The sequence below is a fragment of the Saccostrea echinata genome, unplaced genomic scaffold (assembly GCF_033153115.1).
Source record: "Saccostrea echinata isolate AGI-Se365-2 ecotype Australia unplaced genomic scaffold, CSIRO_AGI_Sech_v1 ptg000080l, whole genome shotgun sequence".
NCBI classification, from domain to species: domain Eukaryota; kingdom Metazoa; phylum Mollusca; class Bivalvia; order Ostreida; family Ostreidae; genus Saccostrea; species Saccostrea echinata.
Window position 1 is genome coordinate 402,447 of NW_026889829.1, and position 25,350 is coordinate 427,796.

Genomic DNA, 25,350 nt, shown 5'->3' on the forward strand with positions numbered 1-25,350 from the left:
TCACAAGGGGCCAGAATGCTAAATCTTTGACGCTTTATATCTCGAAATGGGAGAATATTTTGATAAGCAATACTGAACAAAAGATGGTCCGAATAATGTTCTAAACAATATGCACCCTTTCAATTTTTGTCAAACGGCCCCATTAAGGACTTGGAGGGGTGGCCCCTAAATATTTCCATTCAGCATATCTCCATAACGAAAAGAAATCTCTGAATAGTTGTTGAACAAAAAGTCTTCAAAATCACAAGACCTTTCATTTGATATCAAGAAAATGGGGCTGACCCCTCAAATTAGGGGCTCAGAGGCGCCAAAAGTCTTCAACCTATAACTCTTTAACGATCAATAATTTGAAATTCATTACTGAAGCAAAGTTGCTTATCTTAACGATTTACATCAATATATGATAAGATTCTGATCATATGTTACGTAATAAGGGGTCACAAGGGGCCAGAATGCTAAATCTTTGACGCTTTATATCTCGAAAAGGGGGAATATTTTGATAAGCAATACTGAACAAAAGATGGTCAGAATAATGTTCTAAACAATATGCACCCTTTCAATTTTTGTCAAACGGCCCCATTAAGGACTTGGAGGGGTGGCCCCTAAATATTTCCATTCAGCATATTTCCACAACGAAAAGAAATCTCTGAATAGTTGTTGAACAAAACGTTTTCAAAATCACAAGACCTTTCAATTGATATCAAGAAAAAGGGGCTGACCCCTCAAATTAGGGGTTCAGAGGGGCCAAAAGCAATTCATCGATAGCTCTTTGATAATGTATATAAATCAAAGGATTGAAATCTAATAAGGGAAGTCTATATATATTATTATCTTTTAACAAAGATCATAGTCAAAATCATATCTCATCTTATCGAAAAATTGGACGGAAGACCTACTCGTTGCTCGCAACGATATCTCATCTAGTTATAATTCTTTTTTTTTCCAAAAATTTGTGCACGCGATTTCTCAAACACTATTCACTGGATTTCAGTGAAACTTTCAGAGGTAATGGATAATGATATTAGCTTTGTTCATCACAAAGGAAATTTTTAAAATTCCCTTCCGGTTCCAAGTTATGGCCAATTTCCTGATTTTAAAATGGATTTTTGTCTTCGCATCTCCTCATGAACGGCTAAAGATATAAACTGGAGACATGTCAAAGATGATAGAGCAAGAGTTGTAGATCTGCAACTTTTTTTTTTTTTGGCGTCGTCATTACTTCCGGTCGCCACCGGAAGCGAATTTGAAAAGTCAATTTTTCCAACTTTTTTGTTTTTCCAATTTTCTTTATGATATTAGTAGGGATATTAGAGATTTTCATTTAAAAACTAAATATATAATTTGGTTTGAAATTAATTTATCCATATTTCATTTATTATATTCGGCTCCCCCCAAATTTGTGCAGGCGATTTCTCAAACAGTATTTATTGGATTTCAGTGAATCTTGCAGAGATAATGGACAATGATATGAACTTTGTTCATCTCAAAGAAAATTTTGAAAATTCTCTTCCGGTTCCATGAAATGGCTAATTTCCTGATTTTAAAATGGATTGTTGTCCTCCAGAACGGCTAAAGATATGATCTGGAGACATGTCAAAGATGATAGAGCATGAGTAGAAGATCTTCAACGTTATTTTATTTGGTGTCGTCATTACTTCCGGTCGCCACCGGAAGCGAATTTCAAAAGTCAATTTTTCCAACTTTTTTTGTTTTTCCAATTCTTTTATGATATTAGTAGGGATAATAGAGACTTTCATTTGAAAACTAAATATATCATTTGGTTTAAAATTAATCTATCTATATTCCAGTTATTAGCCCCCCCCCCAAAAAAAAAAAAAATTTTACAGGTGATTTCTCAAACAGTATTTATTGAATTTAAATGTAACTTTAAGAGGTAATGGGCAATGGAATGATCCTTGTTGATCACAAAGAAAATTTGGAAAATTCCCTTTCGATTCCATGTTGTGGCCAATTTCCTGATTTTAAAATGGATTTTTGTTTTCACAACTCCTCCACAATAGCTAAAGATATGAACTGGAGACATGTCAAAGATGATAGAGCATGAGATGTAGATTTCAAAGTCTTTTTTTCTTGGGATTGTCTAACTTCCGGTCGCCACCGGAAGCGAATTTGAAAAGTCAATTTTTCCAGCTTTTTGTTTTTCCAATTCTTTTAATGATATTAGTAGGGACAATAGAGACTTTCATTTGAAATCTAAATATATAATTTGGTTTAAACTTAATTTATCCATATTTCAGGTATTATCCCATCCACCCACCCCCCACCCCCCAAATTTCATGCAGGCGATTACTCAAACAGTATTTTTTGGATTTAAATGAAATTTTAAGAGGTAATGGGCAATGATATGAACTTTGTTCATCACAAAGAAAATTTGGAAAATTCCCTTCCGGTTCCAGGTTATGGCCAATTTCCTGATTTTAAAATGGATTTTTGTTTTCACAACTCCTCCAAAATGGCTAAAGATATGAACTTGAGACATGTCAAAGATGATAGAGCATGAGTTGTAGATGTTCAAAGTCATTTTTTGGCGTCATCATCACTTCTGGTTGCCGCCGGAAGCAAACTTCAAAAGTCATTTTTTTCAAACTTTTTGTTTTTTCCAATTTTTTATGATATTAGTATTGATAATAGAGACTTTCATTTGAGAAAAAAATAAATAATGTGATTTAAAATCAATATATCTCTATTATTCTTTTTATTCCCACATATTTGTGCAGGCAATTTCTCGAAAAGTGGATTTCAGTGAAATTTTCATAGATAATGGACAATGATAACTTTGTTTATCACAAAGAAATTTTGGAAAATTTACTTCCTGCTCCAAGTTATAGACAATTTCCTGATTTTAAAATGGATTTTTGTCTTCCAAACTCATCCAGAACGGCTAAAGATGTGAATGTAAGACATATCAGAGATCATAGACGATGACTTGTAAATGTTTAGTTAATTTTTAATGCGTCGTCGATGCTTCCGGTCGCCATCTGAAGCGAATTTTGAGAATCGGTTTTCAATTTTTTTCTTTTCAATATTTTTTAATGATTTAAGTAGGGATAATAGAAAGTCTTACCTGAATGCTAAATGTATACTTTGTTTCAAAATTAATAAATCCTTATTCTAGAAATTAGCACTTTTCCTCTCAAAGCGTGCGTCCCCAATAGCATAGTGATTAACGTCGTGCCTCTCACGCGGGCGAGTCGGGTTCAATCTCAAGAATGTCTGAAATTTTTCATCACTTTTCTTTAGCTTAAATTTACGATTTTATCTTTAAAGTGTTGTCTGGTATTTATTGCTGTTTGAATTTTGGATATTTTCACACTTTTTAAATTTTAATGTATTTTTTTATACGAAGGACTTTAAAGGATTGCACAAAGGTAATACATGGTGTGTTATAAGTGAGGAATGAATTTTCCTATGACGTCTGATGACAGAGAGGGGACGGAAGACCTTCTTGTTGCCATGGCAACGAGTTTCTAGTTATTAGGGTCTTCCGTCTTCAGCGGAAGACCCTTCTATTATTCTTATGTTTCTTTTTCACTTTTATTATTATTCTTCTTTTTTTTCTCCTTACCGATTTTGTGCAGAAGATTTCTCGGAGAGGAATTGATCGATTTACTTCAAATTTTCAGAGTTTATGTCTTATCATCTGAAGTTTGTACCGGCATTTCAAAATTTGAAAAATCACTTCCGGTCGGAAGTTATCGCCCTTTTATTAAAATTCAGAGGACCTCCTTGTCTGTGATGGAACTCAAAAACGGCTTAAGCTAGAGCGCTGAAATTTTCAGTGATGATAGAGGACATGTTGCCATTATGCACCTGGGTTTAGATATTTTCCGAAAGTGCATAGTATGGAAGCTCGGTAGGGGCCGAAATTTAGGGCACAAATCATGAATGAATTTTTGAGACATTTTGTATAATATCTTTTAAAGTATAATTATTTTGTTAAAACATACTGAACAATATTTGTGCAGAATGACAAGATCTTTATCATGATATCAAGAAAAAAGGGCTGACTTATCATATTAGGGGCCAAAAGGGGTCAAAAGTATTAAATCAATAACTCTTTAACGATCAATATTTTGTAATGCATTACTGAAGCAAAAATGTTTATTTCAACAATTTACAACTACATATTACAATATTCACATCATACGTTACATAATTAGGGGCCATAAGGGGCCAGAATGCTAAATCTTTGACGCTTTATATCTCAAAAGTGGGAAATATTTTGATAAGCAATATTGAACAAAAGATGTTTAAAATAATGTTCTAAACAATATGCAACCTTTCATTTTTTGCTAAACGTCCCCATTAAGGAGTTGAAGGGCCGGTCCCTAAATATTTCTTTTGCAAATATCTCAGAAATGAAAGAGAATTTCTGACTAGTTGTTGAACAAAAAGTGTTCAAAATCATGGGAGCTTTGAAGTGATATGAAGAAAAAGGGACTGGCCCCTCATAATAGGGGCTGAAAGGGGCCGAAAGTCTTTTAACAATAACTCTTTAATGATCAATATTTTATAATGCATTACTGAAGCAAAAATGTTTTTTTCAACAATTTACAACTATATATTATGATATTCACATCATATGTTACATAATTAGGGGCCATAAGGGGCCAGAATGCAAAATCTTTGGCACTCTATATCTCAAAAGTGGGAAATATTTTGATAAACAATATTGAACAAAAGATGTTCAAAATAATGTTCTAAACAATATGCAACCTTTCATTTTTTGCTAAACGTACCAATTAAGGAGTTGAAGGACTAGCCCCTAAATATATCTGTCGCATATATCTCGGAAACGAAAAAGAATTTCTGAATAGTTTTTGAACAAAAAGTGTTCAGAATCATAAGAGCTTTAAAGTGGTATGAAGAAAAAGGGACTGGCCCCTCAAAATAGGGGCTGAAAGGGGCCAAAAGTATTAAATCAATAACTCTTTCACAATCAATATTTTGGTATACATTACTGAAGCAAAAATGTTTATCTTAACAATCTTCAACTATATATAATAATATTTATGTCATATGTTACATAATTAGGGACCAAAAGGGGCCAGAATGCAAAATCTTTGGCACTCTATATCTCAAAAGTGGGAAATATTTTGATAAGCAATACTGAACAAAAGATGTTTAGAATAATGTTCTGAACAATATGCAACCTTTTAGTGTTTGATAAACATCCCCATTAAGGAGTTGAAGGGCCGGCCCCTAAATACTTCTTTTGCAAATATCTCGGAAACGAAAAAGAATTTCTAAATAGTTGTTGAACAAAAAATGTTCAAAATCATGAGAGCTTTAAAGTGGTATGAAGAAAAAGGGGCTGGCCCCTCAAAATAGGGGCCCAGAGGGACTAAAAGTTTTTAATCAATAACTGTTTAATGAACAATATTTTGTAATTCATTACTGAAACAAAAATGTTTATCCCAACAATTTTCAACTATATATTATGATATTTACATCACATGTTACATAATAAGGGTCCAAAAGGGCCAGAATGCCAAATCTTTGGCACTCTATATCTCGAAAGTGGGAAATTTTCTGATAAGCAATATTGAATAAAAGATACTCAAAATAATGTTCTGAACAATATATAACCTTTCAATTTTTGCTAAACGTCCCCATTAGGGAGTTGAAGGGCCAGTTTTAAGATTGTATCAAGAAAAGGGGCTGACCACTCTTATAATGGGCCAAGATGGGCCGAAAGTCTTTACTTATCTATTTCTTTTTAATGATCAATATTTTGTTACACATTACTGAAGCAAAAGTGTTCGTCTTAACAATTTACTTAAATCAATATTTCTAAACGAAAATCTCAGTCAAATTCTTATCTCATCTTATCGAAAATCGGACGGAAGACCCACTCGTTGCTCGCAACGAGATCGCATCTAGTTATTATTATTATTCTTTTTTCTCCTTACAAAATTTGTGGAGAGGATTTCTCGGAGATGGCTCGTTTGATTTTATTCAAATTTTCAAGGTAGATGCGTTTACATCTGAAGTTAATTCCGGCAAGTCCGTTAACGGATATTTACTTCCGGTCGAGAGTTATCGCCCTTTTATTAAAATTCAGAGGACCTCCTTGTCTGCGATTAAACTCAAAAACGGCTTAAGCTAGAGTGCTGAAATTTTCAGTGATGATAGAGGACATGTTGCCATTTTGCACCTGGGTTTAGATATTTTCCGGATGTTCCTAGTATGGAAGCTCGGTGGGGGTTCGAAATTTAGGACACGAATCATGAGTGAATTTTTGAGACTTTTTGCATCATATCTTTTAAAGTATAATTATTTTGTTAAAATATATTGAACAATATTTTTGCAGAATGACAAGATCTTTGACATAATATCAAGAAAAAAGGGCTGACTCATCATATGAGGGGCCGATAGGGGCCAAAAGTCTTTCACCTATAACTCTTTAACATTAAATATTTTGATATTAATTATTGAAGCAAAAGTGTTTATCTTCACAATCTGCAACTATATATTATAAAATTTTCATCAAACATTACGTAATTAGGGGCCAGAAGGGGCCAGAAAGTTAAATCTTTGATGCATTATATCTCGAAAAGGGGAAACATTTTGAAAAGCAATATTGAACAAAAGTGGTTTAGAATGATGTTTTAAATAATGTACATCCTATGAATTTTTCCTAAACTGCCCCATTAAGGACTTGGAGGGGTGGCCCCTAAATATTTCAAGTCTACATATCTCGAAAACGAAACAAAACTTCTGAATAGTTGTTGAACAAAAAGTCCTCAGAATTACAAGACCTTTCATGTGATATCAAGAAAAAGGGGCTGACCCCTCAAATTAGGGTCTCATAGGGGACAAAAGTCTTTCATCTATAACTCTTTAACGCTAAATATTTTGATATTAATTATTGAAGCAAAAGTGTTTATCTTCACAATCTGCAACTATATATTATAAAATTTTCATCAAACATTACGTAATTAGGGGCCAGAAGGGGCCAGAAAGTTAAATCTTTGACGCATTATATCTCGAAAAGGGGAAACATTTTGAAAAGCAATATTGAACAAAAGTTGTTTAGAATGATGTTTTAAATTTGGAACATCCTTTGAATTTTTCCTGAACTGCCCCTATAAGGACTTAAAGGGACGGCCCCTAAATATTTCAAGTCTACATATCTCGAAAACGAAACAAAACTTCTGAATAGTTGTTGAACAAAAAGTCTTTAGAATTACAAGACCTTTCATGTGATATCAAGAAAGAGGGGCTGACCCCTCAAATTAGGGTCTCATAGGGGACAAAAGTCTTTCATTTATAACTCTTTAACATTAAATATTTTGATATTAATTATTGAAGCAAAAATGTACATCTTCACAATCTGCAACAATATATCTTGAAATTTTCTTCAAATATTACGTAATTAGGGGCCATAAGGGGCCATAAGGGGCCAGAATGCTAAATCTTTGACGCTTTATATCTCGAAAAGGGGAAACATTTTGAAAAGCAATATTGAACAAAAGTTGTTTAGAATGATGTTTTAAATAATGTACATCCTTTGAATTTTTCCTAAACTGCCCCTATAAGGACTTAAAGAGACCGCCCCTAAATATTTCAAGTCTACATATCTCGAAAACGAAACAAAACTTCTGAATACTTGTTGAACAAAAGGTCTTCAGAATTACAAGACCTTTCATGTGATATCAAGAAAAAGGGGCTGACCTCTCGAATTAGGGGCTCGGAGGGGCCAAAAATCTTTCATCTATATCCCTTTTACAGTAATGTTCATCTTCACGATCTGCTACTATAAATATTTTAAAATCTTCATCAAATGTGGCGTTTTTAGGTGCCATAATGATCAAAAACATAACTGAAGGAAATTGTACATTTTCACTATTTATATATTTATGAACGAAAATCTCAGTCAAATTCGTATCTCATCTTATCAAAAATCGGACGGAAGACCCACTCGTTGCTCGCAACGAGATCGCATCTAGTTATTATTTTTATTATTTTTTTGACTTTCTAATTTTGTGCACGCGATTTCTCGAAGACTGTTGGATGGATTTACATGAAATTTTCAGGAAAGATGTGTCGTTACATGATCTTGATCTATCTGAGAGAAAATTTGGAAATTCACTTCCGGTGCCAAGTTACGGACCATTTTCTGATTTCAAAATGACATTTTGTCCGCGGATAATCTCGAGAACGACAAGAGATATAAATGTCAAACTTTCAGGGATTATAGTTCGTGATAGATACTAGCCGGGTCGCTACTTTTCGTTCGTCGTTGGCACTTCCGGTCGCTTGCGGAAGTGATCAAAGAAATCGTTAAAATTCAACTTTTTTTTTTAAATTAATTCTTACATCATATTATTGCATCTCTTTCGTAGTTTCAAAATATGTTGGTCCCACCGGAAACAAAACGTCAACTTCCGGTTATAAGAGAAAAACTACATCAATTGAGTATTTTTCTTTTCCATTAATATCTTTTGTAGATAAAGTATTTGGAATGAATTTTAAATATGTTATTCAGACTGCAAATGTCTAGAGTAACGTCAAATGTCTTTGTAAAATTCACTTCCGGTCGCGTGTTTTTCTGTCCTCAAATGAGAAGTTGTCTAAGCAAGATCTCGAAAACGGTAAGAGATTAAGACACCAAACTTATATGAGCAACAGACCTTAAGATGTAAGCAAAACCATTTGGGTTCAGAGCGTCAGCCGTCACTTCTGGTCGTCACAGGAAGTGATCAAAGAAATCGAAAATTTCAACTTTTCTTTTTTTAATTAAAAATTGCATCACTTTATGGCATTTTCTTCGCAGATTCGAAAGATTTGGTCCCACCGGAAACAAAAACGACAACTTCCGGTTATAAGAGAAAAACTACATTTTTTGTGTATTTTTCTTTCCCATTAATATCTTTTGAAGATAAAGTATTTGAAATGAATTTGAAATATGTTATTCAGACTGCAAATGTCTAGAGAAATCTCAAATATCTTTCAAAAATTAACTTCCGGTCGCGTGTTTTTTTGTCCTCAAAATGAGAAATTGTCTGAGCGAGATCTCAAAACAGGTAAGAGATTAAGACACCAAACTTTTATAAGTAACAGACCTTGAGGAGTAGACAAAAACATTTTGGTGAAACGCGTCAGTAGTAACTTCCGGTCGTCACAGGAAGCGATCAAAGAAATAAAAAAAATAAATTTTCTTTTTTAAATCAAAGTTTGCATCACTTCATTGCATCTCTCTCGCTGTTTTGAAATATGTTAGATCCCACCGGAAACAAAAACGTCAATTTCCGGTTTTAGGTGATAAACTACGTTATTTCGATATTTAACTTTCTCATAAATATTGCTTAACGATAAAGTACTTGAAATGTTTTGATGCATTTTGTAGATACTGCAAATGTCTAGAGAAAAGTCAGAGATTTTTATAAAATTCACTTCCGGTCGCGTGTTTACCTGTCCTCAAAATTGGAATTTGTTTCCACAATATTGCTCGGCAACAGTATATGACTGAATTCTAAAACTTTCAGGACTGATAGTCAGTGATCAGTTTATTTGAATCGTAAGAAAATCTTGTATCGCCGTTACTTCCGGTTGACAGGAAGTGAAGTAAAATAGTAAATGCTTAATGGTTAGCACGTTGGATTTTCACTCTTACGACTAGGGTTAAATCTCCAGAGTGTCTGAATTTCTTTTATCACTTTTTCAGCTTGAATTTTCGTTTTTATTTTCAGAATCGGACGGAAGACCTCTCATTGCTCGCAATGAGTTTCTAGTTATTATTCTTATTCTTATTTTTTTGACTTTCTAATTTCTCGAAGACTATTGGATGGATTTACATGAAATTTTCAGGAAAAGTGTGTTGTAATATGAACTTGATCTATCTGAGAGATTTTTGGAAATTCCCTTCCGGTGCCAAGTTACAGACCATTTTCTGATTTCAAAATGACATTTTGTCCACGGATAATCTCAAGAACGACAAGAGATATCAATGTCAAACTTTCAGGGATTATAGTTCGTGATAGCCGGGTCGCTACTTTTCGTTTGTCGTCGGCACTTCCGGTCGCTTACGGAAGTGATCAAACAAATCGTAAAATTTCAACTTTCCTTTTTTAAATTAATACTTACATCACATTATTGGATCTCTTTTGTAGTTTCGAAATATGTTGGTCCCACCGGAAACAAAAACGTCAACTTCCGGTTATAAGAGAAAAACTACATAATTTGAGTATTTTTCTTTCCCATTAATATCTTTTGTAGATAAAGAATTTGAAATGATTTTAAATATGTTATTTAGACTAAAAATGTCTAGAGTAACCTCAAATATCTTTGTAAAATTCACTTCCGGTAGCGTGTTTTCCTGTCCTCAAAATGAGAATTTGTGTGAGCAAGATCTCGGAAACGGTAAGAGATTAAGACACCAAACTTTTATGAGCAATAGACCTTAAGATGTAGGCAAAACCATTTGGGTTAAGAGCGTGAGTCGTCACTTCCGGTCGTCAAAGGAAGTGATCAAAGAAAACGAAAATTTCAACTTTTCTTTCTTTAATTAAAAATTGCATCGCTTTATTGCATCTTTTTCGCAGATTCGAAAGATGTTCGTCCCACCGGAAACAAATACGACAACTTCCGGTTAGAAGAGAAAAACTAAATAATTTGAGTTTTTAATTCCCCGTAAATATTCTTTATAGATAAAGTATTTGAAATGAATTTTAAATGTACTATTCGGAGTGCAAATGTCTAGAGTAACCTTAAATATTTTTTTAAAAATTCACTTCCGGTCGCGTGTTTTCCTGTCCTCAAAATGAGAAGTTGTCTGAACGAGATCTCAAAAACAGGTACCGGTAAAAGATTAAAACACCAAAATTTTAAGAGTAATGGGCGTTGAGGGGTAGGTGAAACCATTTGGGTTAAACGCGTCAGTCTTCACTTCCGCTTGTCACAGGAAGTGATCAAAGAAATCAAAAATTTTAACTTTTCTTTTTTAAATTAAAACTTACATGACTTTATTGCATCTCTTTTGCTGTTTTGAAATATGTAGATTCCACCGGAAACAAAAACGTCAACTTCCGGTTTTAGGAGATAAACTACGTTATTCTTATATACAACTTTCTCATAAATATCCCTTATCAATGAAGTACCTGAAATGATTCTATACATGTTGTAGATACTGCAAATGTCTAGAGAACAGTCAGAAATTTTTATAAAATTCACTTCCGGTTGTGTGTTTACCTGTTCTCAAAATTAGAATTTAGTCCCACAATATTGTTCGGCAACAGTAACGACTGAGGACTAAAACTTTCAGGACTGATATTCAGTCATCAGTTTATTTGAATCGTGAGAAAATCTTGCATCACCGTTACTTCCTGTCGTGAAAGGAAGTGATGCCAAAAAGTGAATGGTTAATGGTAAGCACGTTGGATTTTCATGCTGACGATTAGGGTTAAATCTCCAGAGTGTCTGAATTTCTTTTATCACCTTTTCAGCTTGAATTTTCGTTTTTATTTTCAGAATCGGACGGAAGACCTCTCATTGCTCGCAATGAGTTTCTAGTTAAGGTCTTCCGTCTCCACGGAAGACCTTATAGTGATTCTATTGTTTCTTATTATTATTATTATTATTATTATTCTTTTTTTAGACAAAATTTTGTGCACGCGATTTCTCGAAAACGATTCAATGAATTTCTTTGAAATTTTCAGGGATAAACGGTTTTTATATGAATTTTAAATAAAATTCCGTTTTTTGGTAAATTCGGTTCCAGTGCCAAGTTATGGACAATTTCCTGATTTTAAAATGAAATTTTGTCCTCGAAAGATCTAAGAAACAGCTAAAGATATGAACTGGAGACTTGTTAGAGATGATAGAACATGACTTCTAGATGTTCGAAATTACCTTGGTTTTCGTCGTCAGTACTTCCGGTCGTCACCGGAAGTGTTCAAAGAAATCGAAAATTTCAATTTTTCTTTTTTTTTAATCAAATCTTGCATCACATTATTGCAACTCTTTCGCAGTTTCGAAATATGTTGGTCCCACCGGAAACAAAATCGACAACTTTCGGTTATAAGAGAGTATTTTACTTTCCCATAAATATCTTTTATAGGTAAAGTATTTGAAATGATTTTTAGATATGTTATTCAGATTGCAAATATCTAGAGTGACGTCAAATATCTTTGCAAAATTCACTTCCGGTCGCGTGTTTTTCTGTCCTCAAATTGAGAAAATATATGAGCGAGATCTCAGAAACGGTAAGAGATTAAGACAACAAACTTATATGAGTAATAGACCTTGAGGAGTAGGCAAAATTATTTGGATTTCACTGTCAGCCGTCTCTTTCGGTCGTCACAGGAAGTGATCAAAGAAATCAAAAAATTCAACTTTTCTTGTTTAAATTAAACTTGCATCACCTTATTGCATCTCTTTCGCTGTTTTGAAATATGTTAGACTCCTCCGGAAACAAAAACGTCAACTTCCGGTCTTAGGAGATAAAATACGCTATTTCGAGAGTTAACTTTCTCATAAATATCGCTTATAGAAAGAGAATTGAAATGTTTTATAAAATTCACTTTCGGTGGCGTGTTTTCCTATCCTCAAAATTAGAATTTGTTCTCACAATTGCTCGGCAACAATAAACGACTGAAGTCTGAAACTTTCAGGACTGAGAGTCCGTCATCAGTTTATTTGCATCGTATAAAAATCGTGCGTCGCCGTTACTTCCGGTTGTGACAGGAAGTGATGCAAAAAAGTGAATGGTTAATGGTTAGCACGTTGGATTTTCATGCTGACGACCAGGGTTAAATCTCCAGCGTGTCTGAATTTCTTTTATCACTTTTTCAGATTGAATTTTTGTTTTTATTTTCAGAATCGGACGGAAGACCTCTCATTGCTCGCAATGATTTTCTAGTTTCTTATTATTATTCTTTATTTTTTAGACAAAATTTTGTGCATGCGATTTCTCGAAAACAATTCAATGAATTTCCTTGAAATTTTCAGGGATGAAAGGTCTTTATATGAATTTTAAATAAAATTCCGTTTTTTGGTAAATTTGGTTCCAGTGCCAAGTAATGGACAATTTTCTGATTTTAAAATGAAATTTTGTCCGCGAGTGTTCTCAAGAATCGGCTAAGATATTAATTAGAGAGTTGTTAGAGATGATAGAACATGATTTCTAGATTGGTGAGGGCACCTTTTCGTTCGTCGTCGGCACTTCCGGTCGCTTACGGAAGTGATCAAAGAAGTCGTTAATTTCAACTTTCCTTTTTTAAATCAATTCTTACATCACATTATTGCATCTCTTTTGTAGTTTTGAAATATGTTGGTCCCACCGGAAACAAAAACGTCAACTTCCGGTTATAAGAGAAAAACTACATAATTTGAGTATTTTTCTTTCCCATTAATATCTTTTGTAGATAAAGTATTTGGAATGAATTTTAAATATGTTATTCAGACGGCAAATGTCTAGAGTAACCTCAAATATCTTAGCAAAATTCACTTCCGGTCGCTTGTTCTTCTGTCCTCAAAATGAGAAGTTGTCTGAGCAAGATCTCCGAAACGGTAAGAGATTAAGACACCAGACTTATATCAGCAACAAACCTTAAGATGTAGCCAAAACCAATTGGGTTCAGAGCGTCAGCCGTCACTTCCGGTCGTCACAGGAAGTGATCAAAGAAATCGGAAATTTCAACTTTACTATTTTTATCTAAAAATTGCATCACTTTATTGCATCTTTTTCGCAGATTCGAAAGATGTTGGTCCCACCGGAAACAAAAACGACAACTTCCGGTTATAAGAGAAAACTACATAATTTGAATACTTTACTTTCCTATAAATATTCTTTATAGATAATGTATTTAAAATGAATTTTAAATATGTTATTCAGACTGCAAATGTCTAAAGTAACCTCAAATATCTTTTAAAAATTCACTTCCGGTCGCGTGTTTTTCTGTCCTCAAAATGAGAAATTGTCTGAGCGAGATCTCAAAGGAGGTAAAAGAATAAAACATCAATTTTTTATGAGTAACAGACCTTGAGGAGTAGACGAAACCATTTTGGTTAAACGCGTCAGTCGTAACTTCCGGTCGTCACAGGAAGTGATCAAAGAAATAAAAAATTTTAACTTTTCTTTTTTAAATTAAAGTTTGCATCACTTAATTGCATCTCTTTCGCTGTTTTGAAATATGTTAGATTCCACCGGAAATAAAAACGTCAACTTCCGGTTTTAGGTGATAAACTACGTTATTTCGATATTTAACTTTCTCATAAATATTGCTTATCGATAAAGTACTTGAAATGTTTTTATGCATTTTGTAGATACTGCAAATGTAGAGAGAAACGTCAGAGATTTTTTTTTAAAAAATTCACTTCCGGTCGCGTGTTTACTTGTCCTCAGAATTATAATTTGTTCTCACAATATTGCTCGGCAACAGTAAACGACTGAAGTCTAAAACTTTCAGAACTGATAGTCAGTCATCAGTTTATTTGAATCGCGAGGAAATCTTATATCGCCGTTACTTCCAGTCGTGACAGGAAGTGATGCAAAAAAGTTAATGGTTAGCACGTTGGATTTTCACGCTGACAACCAGGGTTAAATCTCCAGAGTGTCTGAATTTCTTTTATCACCTTTTCAGCTTGAATTTACGTTTTTATTTTCAAAATCGGACGGAAGACCTCTCATTGCTCGCAATGAGTTTCTAGTTATTATTATTCTCTTATACAAGGATGCAAGTTTTGTTAAATCAAGGCATCACTTAATGAATGATAGGGTTTTGAGAACTGATTAATTTTCATTATTTTGCAAAAATCTGAAAAGATGTCAGATTTGTGACCTCTATGCATTTAAAAGGAAGAACTATTAGAGAATCGTGGCTTTAGGCATATTGGGAAAATATGTTCTTCGTAAATTTCATGATGCAAACTCTATTCACGTCATGATCAATAAAGATAAGTTGTTAATAATCGCACCATCAGGTACATAATTATTATCACACAAATTTACTCCAATGTTACCAGGAATTCCTTGAAATGTGACCGCTCTGTGTCGTTTTCTGATAGCCCGAAACTAGGGTTGTTCTAGAAAATCGCGAACACTTTGGATGCAATATCTTATGTTTCACTAATAGTAATGTACTACTTAAAATGTTAACAGAATATCTTTATCAATAAGTTTTTCTCAGTTATATGTATCATATATCATATATCAGATGGCGAAACAATGACGACGTCAAAACGTAGTTCGTAACGTTTGTGAATTTGCTCTGGAATTGTGTATCTTTATCTGTAAGCAATTGCAGTTTGCTTGGTAATCATGAGTAAACATTGCTCATCTAATTTTTCCGACTACAAGTAATTGTAAATTAATTAACAATATTTTTCATTCGTACCCAAATCAGACAATTTCCCTACCTCGATCATATCAATAACTTTTTGTATTGGGAAATGGCGATCTTATTGTTGGCGAGTGTAATTATAGTGCTCAATAGTTTTAATGGGAATTGGTAGATGATTTTTGGACATAAAATTTATTTGGAAAAACTATAAAAGATTTTATTTTGGGGTTTTGGATGAAAGGAAAATTATACAAAACAATTTGTTCTATGGATAAATTTTTTTTTTTAATTTTCAAGGAAGGCAATAAATGTAAATGATTTGGTAAAAAAAATTTGAAATTTCATGTGTCAGATGAATTTCTTCTTTTGAATGGAGAACTACATGTACATGAAGGCAAATATTCATGTGTGCATTTATAAACCAGGGTGATTCCCTATTACTGCCCTTATTGGATTTATTTTGATTTTTTATTCTTAACGTCAAATCTAAGATGAGGTGGAAAGAAGCATATATGATAAAAATCTAGGATTTAAATATAAAATCGATACAGATACAGATATCTTCTATGCCTTTCTGAGTGAAAATCTACAAAATCCCACATAACAGAATGTTTAATTTTATTTTTTTTTTTTAACTGATGTCGTCTTTCTTGAGAGAGAATAAGAGAATTAAACGCTAAATGGTAAGAAATTATGCATTTCTCGAGTTTTCCTTCTTTTTTTTAAAAAAAAACCATAACAATGATGAAAATGATCCTTATCAAAACTAATGAAATGAATGACTCTTATACCAAATATACATTATTTACGTCATCAAAATGAAATTTATATGGCCTTAGAATATATTTACAGGTTTTTTTTAAGATAATGAATGAGAATTGTTTGTTTTAATGTTTCTTCTGCCAACAGTGATATCCTGATTTTGCTACCTCTTTAAGAACTCCATCAAACCGAAAGTTTATGCTAGTCTAATGTAAAGGGTATCAGACTTAAATTCTTATCGAAACTAAAGCATGAATATTATAAATGGAAAAAAAATCTAAAAAATTAGAATTTAATCCATTTTAATGCTTGAACTTAGTTTATTAAAACAAATTTTAATCTTAAAATATCTATATAGCTCCAAGTACGTTATTACATGTAAGAATGTATTTCTGATACAAACCTTCTTGCTAAAGCCCTTCACCGGCATACTAAACGAGTGAAAAAAATTCTCGAAAGGGACGTAAAACAACGTACAATCAATCACTCAATCTATGAAAACACACCACTAATAGAAAATTTCATTTGTTATCTGACCTAACCTCTTATGTTTTCAAGGTGAATGTTTGGTCCGTTCTTTACTGTAATGTTGAGTTGGTCTTTGAGCATGGTCACTGTTCATATCTTCACAAGCCATGCATATGCAGAATATACAACTGGAGAAATGTATTGAAATTAACCTTCTTGATACATGTCCTTTAGAAAATAAATACCTTGGTCCGCTATTCAGAAATGTTGTAATTAAATCTGATATTGAAAAATCAATCTTTATCGATCTATACATTCAATATATATATATATATATATATATATATATATATATATATATATATATATATATATATATATATATATATATATATATATATATATATATATATATATATATATATATATATATATATATATATATATATATATATATATATATATATTGAATGTATAGATCGATAAAGATTGATTTTTCAATATCAGATTTAATTACAACATTTCTGAATAGCGGACCAAGGTATATATATATATATATATATATATATATATATATATATATATATATATATATATATATATATATATATATATATATATATATATATATATATATATATATATATATATATATATATATAAAACAAAGATCCAAAGTTCATTTGGTAGTCTAACAATTCATTCATTCTTTAATTTCTGTTGACTCGATTTCTTGGTCAGATTTGCAATCATTGTTCTAGGAAGGAGGCCAGACTGTCATATTTCTTTTGAATTTCATAAAATCACTGGAATAAAGGACTGATTTCTTTAGGAATACTCATTTTCCTTCTAAACCAATTTTCCACAGGATTTCTTTCCTCTGTTTTAATTAGGGTCTTCCGTCTTCAGCGGAAAACCCTTCTATTATTCTTCGGTTTCTTTTTTACCTTTATTATTAGGGTCTTCCGTCTTCAGCGGAAGACCCTTCTTTTATTCTTATGTTTCTTTTTCACTTTTATTATTAGGGTCTTCCGTCTTCAGCGGAAGACCCTTCTATTATTCTTAGGTTTCTCTTTTACCTTTATTATTAGGGTCTTCCGTCTTCAGCGGAAGACCCTTCTATTATTCTTATGTTTCTTTTTCAAGCTTCTTATTAGGGTCTTCCGTCTTCTGCGGAAGACCCTTCTATTATTCTATTGTTGATTTTTCACTTTTCTTTTTAGGGTCTTCCGTCTTCAGCGGAAGACCCTTCTATTATTCTTCGGTTTCTTTTTTACCTTTATTATTATTAGGGTCTTCCGTCTCCAACGGAAGACCCTTCTATTATTCTATTGTTTCTTTTTCACTTTTATTAGGGTCTTCCGTCTTCAGCGGAAGACCCTTCTATTATTCTATTGTTTCTTTTTCACTTTTATTATTATTCTTTTTTTTTTCTTTACAATTTTTGTGCACACGATTTCTCGGAGATGGCTCGATCGATTTACTTGAAATTTTCAGGGAAGATCTATCTTCATCTGAAGCTTATACGTTTTTTTTCAATTTTTTGAAAATCACTTCCGGTCGGGAGTTATCTCCCTTTTATTAAAATTCAGAGGACCTCCTTGTCTGCGATGGAACTCAAAAACGGCTTAAGCTAGAGCGCAGAAATTTTCAGTGATGATAGAGGACACGTTGCCATTTTGCACCTAGGTTTGGATATTTTCCGGAAGTGCCTAGTATGGAAGCTCGGTAGGGGTCGAAATTTAGGACACGAATCATGAGTGAATTTTTGAGATATTTTGTATCATATCTTTTAAAGTATAATTATTTTGTTAAAACATATTGAACAATATTTGTGCAGAATGACAAGATCTTTAATATGATATCAAGAAAAAAGGGCTGACTTATCATATTAGGGTCTGAGAGGGGCCGAAAGTCTTTGAACAATAACTCTTTAACGATCAATATTTTGGTATACATTACTGAAGCAAAAATGTTTATCTTAACAATTTACAACTAGGTATTAATATGTTTATGTCATATGTTACATAATAAGGGGCCATAAGGGGACAGAATGCCAACTCTTTGGCACTCTATATCTCGAAAGTGGGAAATATTTTGATAAGTAATATTGAATAAAAGATGTTCAAAATAATGTTCTAAACAATATGCAACCTTTCAATTTTTGCTAAACTTCCCCATAAAGGAGTTGAAGGGCTGGCCCCTAAATATATCTTTTGCATATAGCTCGGAAACGAAAAAGAATTTCTGAATAGTTGTTGAACAAAAAGTGTTCAAAATCATGAGAGCTTTAAAGTGATATGAAGAAAAAGGGGCTGGTCCCTCAAAATAGGGGCTGAGAGGGGCCGAAAGTCTTTGAACAATAACTCTTTAACGATCAATATTTTGTAATGCATTATTGAAGCAAAAATGTTCATCTCAACAATTTACAACTATATATTATGATATTCACATCATATGTTACATAATTAGGGGCCATAAGGGGCCAGAATGCTAAATCTTTGACGCTTTATATCTCAAAAGTGGGAAATATTTTGATGAGCAATATTGAACAAAAGATGTCCAAAATAATGTTCTAAACAAGATGCAACCTTTTATTTTTTGCTAAACGTCCCCATTAAGGAGTTGAAGGGCCGGCCCCTAAATACTTCCTTTGCAAATATCTCAGAAACAAAAAAGAATTTCTGAGTAGTTGTTGAACAAAAAGTGTTCAAAATCATGAGAGCTTTAAAGTGATATGAAGAAAAAGGGGCTGGTTCCTCAAAATAGGGGCTGAGAGGGGCCGAAAGTCTTTGAACAATAACTCTTTTACGATCAATATTTTGTAATGGATTACTGAAGCAAAAATGTTTATCTCAACAATTCACAACTATATATTATGATATTCACATCATAGTAACATAATTAGGGGCCATAAGGGGCCAGAATGCTAACTCTTTGACGCTTTATATCTCAAAAGTGGGAAATATTTTGATAAGCAACATTGAACAAAAGTTATTCAAAATAATGTTCTAAACAATATGCAACCTTTTGATTTTTGCTAAACATCCCCATTAAGGAGTTGAAGGGCCGGCCCCTAAATATATCCTTCGGATTTATCTCGGAAACGAAAAAAGAATTTTGAATAATTCTTGAACAAAAAGTGTTCAAAATCATAAGTGCTTTAAGGTGATATCAAGGAAAAGGGTTTGACCCATCAAATAAGGGGCTGAGAGGGGCCGAAAGTATACAATCAATAACTCTTTAATGATCAATATTTTGTAATATATTACTGAAGCGAAATAGTACATCTTCACACACTTTATCTAAATAACATGGTGTTGATATCATATATTACGCAGTAAGGGGTTTTTAAGGGGCCAGATTGCATAATCTATGGCGCAATATATCTCGAAAAGGAAGAATATTTTGATAAACAGTATTGAACAAAAGACGATCAAAATAATATTCTGAACAATATGCACTCTTTTAATTTTTGCTAGACGTCCCCATTTAGGACTTGAAGGGCCAGCCTTTAATATTTCTTTTGCATATATCCCGAAAACAAAAAAGAATTTCTGACTAGTTGTTGAACAAAAAGTGTTCAAAATCATGAGAGCTTTAAAATGATATCAAGAAAAAAGGGGCTGACCTCTCACATTAGGGGCCAAGAAGGGGCGAAAGTCTTTAATCTATATTCCTTTAATGATCAATATTTTGTAAAACATTATTAAAGCAAAATTGTTCGTCTTAACAATTTATTTATATCATTGTATTTGAACGAAAATCTCAGTCAAATTCTTATCTCATCTTATCAAAAATCGGACGGAAGACCCACTCGTTGCTCGCAACGAGATCTCATCTAGTTATTATTCTTTTTTTTCTTTACAATTTTTGTGCAGAAGATTTCTCGGAGATGGCTCTATCGATTTACTTGAAAATTTCTGGGAAGATGTATCTTTACCTGAACCTTATACGTATTTCTCAATTTTCTGAAATTTACTTCCGGTCGGATGTTATCGCCCTTTCATCAAAATTTAGAGGACCTCCTTGTCTGCGATGGAACTCAAAAACGGCTTCAGCTAGAGCGCTGAAATTTTAAGTGATGATAGAGGACATGTTGCCATAATGCACCTGGGTTTAGATATTTTCCGGAAGTGCCTAGTATGGAAGCTCGGTAGGGGTCGAAATTTAGGACACGAATCATGAGTGAATTTTTGAGACATTTTGTATCATATCTTTTAAAGTATAATTATTTTATAAAAACATACTGAACAATATTTGTGCAGAATGACAAGATCTTTAATATGATATCAAGAAAAAAGGGCTGACTTATCATATTAGGGGCTGAGAGGGGCCAAAAGTATTAAATCAATAACTCTTTAACGATCAATATTTTGGTATACAATATTCAAGCAAAAATGTTTATCTTAACAATTTACAACTATATATTATAATATTTATGTCATATGTTACATAATAAGGGGCATACGGGGCCAGAATGCCAAATCTTTGGCACTCTATATCTCGAAAGTGGGAAATATTTTGATAAGCAATATTGAATAAAAGATGTTCAAAATAATGTTCTGAACAATATTTAACCTTTCGATTTTTGCTAAACTTCCTCATTAAGGAGTTGAAGGGCTGGCCCCTAAATATATCTTTTGCATATATCTCGGAAACGAAAAAGAATTTCTGAATAGTTGTTGAACAAAAAGTGTTCAAAATCATAAGAGCTTTAAAGTGGTATGAAGAAAAAGGGGCTGGCCCCTCAAAATAGGGGCCGAGAGGGGCCAAAAGTCTTTAATCAATAACTTTTTAACGATCAATATTTTGCAATTCATTACAGAAGCAAAAATGTTTATCTTAACAATTTACAACTATATATTATAAAATTTATGCCATATGTTACATAATTAGGGCCATAAGGGGCGAGAAGACCAAATCATTGGCACTCTATATTTCGAAAGTGGGAAATATTTTGATAAGCAATATTGAATAAAAGATGTTCAAAATAATGTTCTAAAGAATATTTAACCTTTCGATTTTTGCTAAACGTCCCCATAAAGAGTTGAAGGGCTGGCCCTTTAATATATCTTTTGCATATATATCGGAAACGAAAAAGAATTTCTGAATAGTTGTTGAACAAAAAGTGTTCAAAATCATAAGAGCTTTAAAGTGGTATGAAGAAAAAGGGGCTGGTCCATCAAAATAGGGGCCGAGATGGGCCAAAAGTCTTTAATCAATAACTTTTTAACGATCAATATTTTGCAATTCATTACTGAAGCAAAAAAGTTTATCTCACCAATTTACAACTATATTTTATGCTATTTACATCACATGTTACATAATTAAGGTCCATAAGGGGCCAGAAAGCCAAATCTTTGGCACTCTATATCTCGAAAGTGGAATATGTTTTGATAAGCAATATTGAATAAAAGATGTTCAAAATAATGTTCTAAACAGTAAATAACCGTTCGATTTTTGCTAAACGTCCCCATTTAGAAGTTGAAGGGCTGGCCCCTAAATATATCTTTTGCATATATCTCGGAAACGAAAAAGAATTTCTGAATAGTTGTTGAACAAAAAGTGTTCAAAACCATAAGAGCTTTAAAGTGGTATGAAGAAAAAGGGACTATCCCCTCAAAATAGGGGCCGAGAGGGGCCGAAAGTCTTAAATCAATAACTATTTAATGATCAATATTTTGTAATATATTACTGAAGCGAAATAATTCATCTTCACGCTCTTTAACTATATAAGCTGGTGTTTACATCATATCTTATGCAATTAGGGATATTTAGGAGTCAGATCTTTGGCGCAATAAATCTTGAAAAGGAAGAATATTTTGATAACCAATATTTTAACAAAAGACGTTCAAAATAATATTCTTAATAATATGCAATTATTCAATTTTTGCTAGACGTCCCCGTGTAGGACTTAAAGGGCCAGCCCTTGATATTTCTTTTGCATATATCTTGGAAACGAAAAAGAATTTCTGAATGATTGCTCAAAATCATGAGAGCTTTACGATATCAAGAAAAAGGGGCTGACCACTCATATAAGGGGCCAAGACGGGCCGGAAGTGTTTAATCTATAACTTTTTATTGATCAATTTTGTTTTGTTACACATTACTGAAGGGAAAGTGTTTGTCTTAACAATTTATTTATATAGCTATTTTTTAACGAAAATCTCAGTCAAATTCTTATCTCATCTTATCAAAAATCGGACGGAAGACCCACTCGTTGCTCGCAACGAGATCGCATCTAGTTTTTATTCTTTTTTCTTCTTACAAAATTTGTGCAGACGATTTCTCGGAGATGGCTCGTTCGATTTTTTCAAATTTTCGTGGTAGATGCGTTGATATCTGAAGTTAATTCCGGCAATTCCGTTAAGGGATATTTACTTCCGGTCGGAAGTTATCGCCCTTTTATCAAAATTTAGAAGACCTCCTTGTCTGCGATGGAACTCAAAAACGGCTTAAGCTAGAGCGCTGAAATTTTCAGTGATGATAGAGGACACGTTGCCATTTTGCACCTGGGTTTAGATATTTTCCGGAAGTGCCTAGTATGGAAGCTCGGTAGGGGTCGAAATTTAGGACACGAATCATGAGTGAATTTTTGAGACATTTTGTATCGTATCTTTTAAAATATAATTATTTTGCTAAAACATACTGAACAATATTTGTGCAGAATGACAAGATCTTTAATATGATATCAAGAAAAAAAGGCTGACTCATCATATTAGGGGCTGAGAGGGGCCAAAAGTATTAAATCAATAACTCTTTAACGATCAATATTTTGGTATACATTACTGAAGCAAAAATGTTTATCTTAACAATTTACAACTATACATTATGATATTTATGTCATATGTTACATATTTAGGGGCCATAAGGGGCCAGAATGCTAAATCTTTGGCACTCTATATCTCGAAAGTTGGAAATATTATGATAAGCAATATTGAACAAAAGATGTTCAAAATAATGTTCTGAACAATATGCAACCTTTCGATTTTTCCTAAACTTCCCCATTAAGGAGTTGAAGGGCCGGCCCCTAAATATTTCTTTTGCAAATATCTCGGAAACGAAAAAGATTTTCTGATTAGTTGTTGAACAAAAAATGATCAAAATCATAAGAGCTTTAAAGTGGTATGAAGGAAAAGGGACTGGCCCCTCAAAATAGCGGCCGAGAGGGGCTGAAAGTCTTTAATGAATAACTCTTTAACGATCAATAATTTGTAATGCATTACTGAAGCCAAAATGTTTATCTCAACAATTTACAACCATATATTATGCTATTTACATCATATGTCACATAATTAGGGGACATAAGGGGCCTGAATGTTAAATCTTTGACACTTTATATCTCGAAAGTGGGAAATATTTTGATAAGCAATATTGAACAAAAGTTGTTCAAAATAATGTTCTGAACAATATGCAACCTTTTATTTTTTGCTAAATGTCCCCATTAAGGAGTTGAAGAGCCGGCCCCTAAATTTTTCTTTTGCAAATATCTCGGAAACAAAAAAGAATTTCTGAATAGTTGTTGAACAAAAATTGTTCAAAACCATAGCAGCTTTAAAGTGGTATGAAGAAAAAGGGGCTGGCCCCTCAAAATAGGGACCGAAAAGGGCCGAATGTCTTTTATGAATAACTCTTTAACGATCACAATTTTGTAATTCATTACTGAAGCAAAAATGTTTATTTTAACAATTTTCAACTATATATTATGATATTCACATTACATGTTACATAATAAGGGGGCCATAAGGGGCCAGATTGCAAAATCTTTGATGCTTTATATCTCAAAAATGGGAAAAATTTTGATAAGCAATACTGAACAAAAGATGTTCAAAATAATGTTCTGAACCTTTCGCTTTTTGCTAAACGTTCTCATTAAGGAGTTGAAGGGCCAGCCCCTAAATATATCTTTCGCACGTACCTCGGAAACGAGAAAGAATTTTTGAATAGTTGTTGAACAAAAAATGTTCAAAATCATGAGAGCGTTAAGGTGATATCTAGGAAAAGGGTCTGATCTCTTAAAATAGGGGCCGAGAGGGGCCGAAAGTATTTAATTAATATCTCTTGAATGATCAATATTTTGTAATATATTACTGAAGCGAAATAATTCATCTTCACACTCTTTAACAATTTAACATGATGTTTATATCATATCTTATATATGATATATATATCATGGGGTCATAAGGGGTCAGATTGCATAATCTTTGGCGCAATATATCTTGAAAAGGAAGTATATTTTGATAAACTATATTGAACAAAAGGCGTTCAAAATAATATTCTTAATAATATGCAATCTTTCAATTTTTTGCTAGACGTCCCCATTTAGGACTTGAAGGACCGGTCCTTAATATATCTTTTGCATATATCTCGGAAACAAAAACCAATTTCTTAATAGTTGTTGCAGAAAAAGTGTTGAAGATCATGAAAGTTTTAACATGATATGAAAAAAGGGGCTGACCACTCATATAAGTGGCCAAGACCGGCGGAAAGTCTTTAATCTTTAACTTTTTTATGATCAGTATTTTGTTACAAATTACTGAAGCAAAATTGTTTGTCTTAACAATTTATTTATATAATTTTTTTAAATGAAAATCTCAGTTAAATTCTTATCTCATCTTATCAAAAATCGGACGGAAGACCCACTCGTTGCTCGCAACGAGATCGCATCTAGTTAAGGTCTTCCGTCTTCAACGGAAGACCTTATTGTTTTCGTTCGGTTTCTTTTTCCCTATTATTATTATTATTAGGGTCTTCCGTCTTCAGCGGAAGACCCTTCTATTATTCTTCGGTTTCTTTTTTACCTTTATTATTA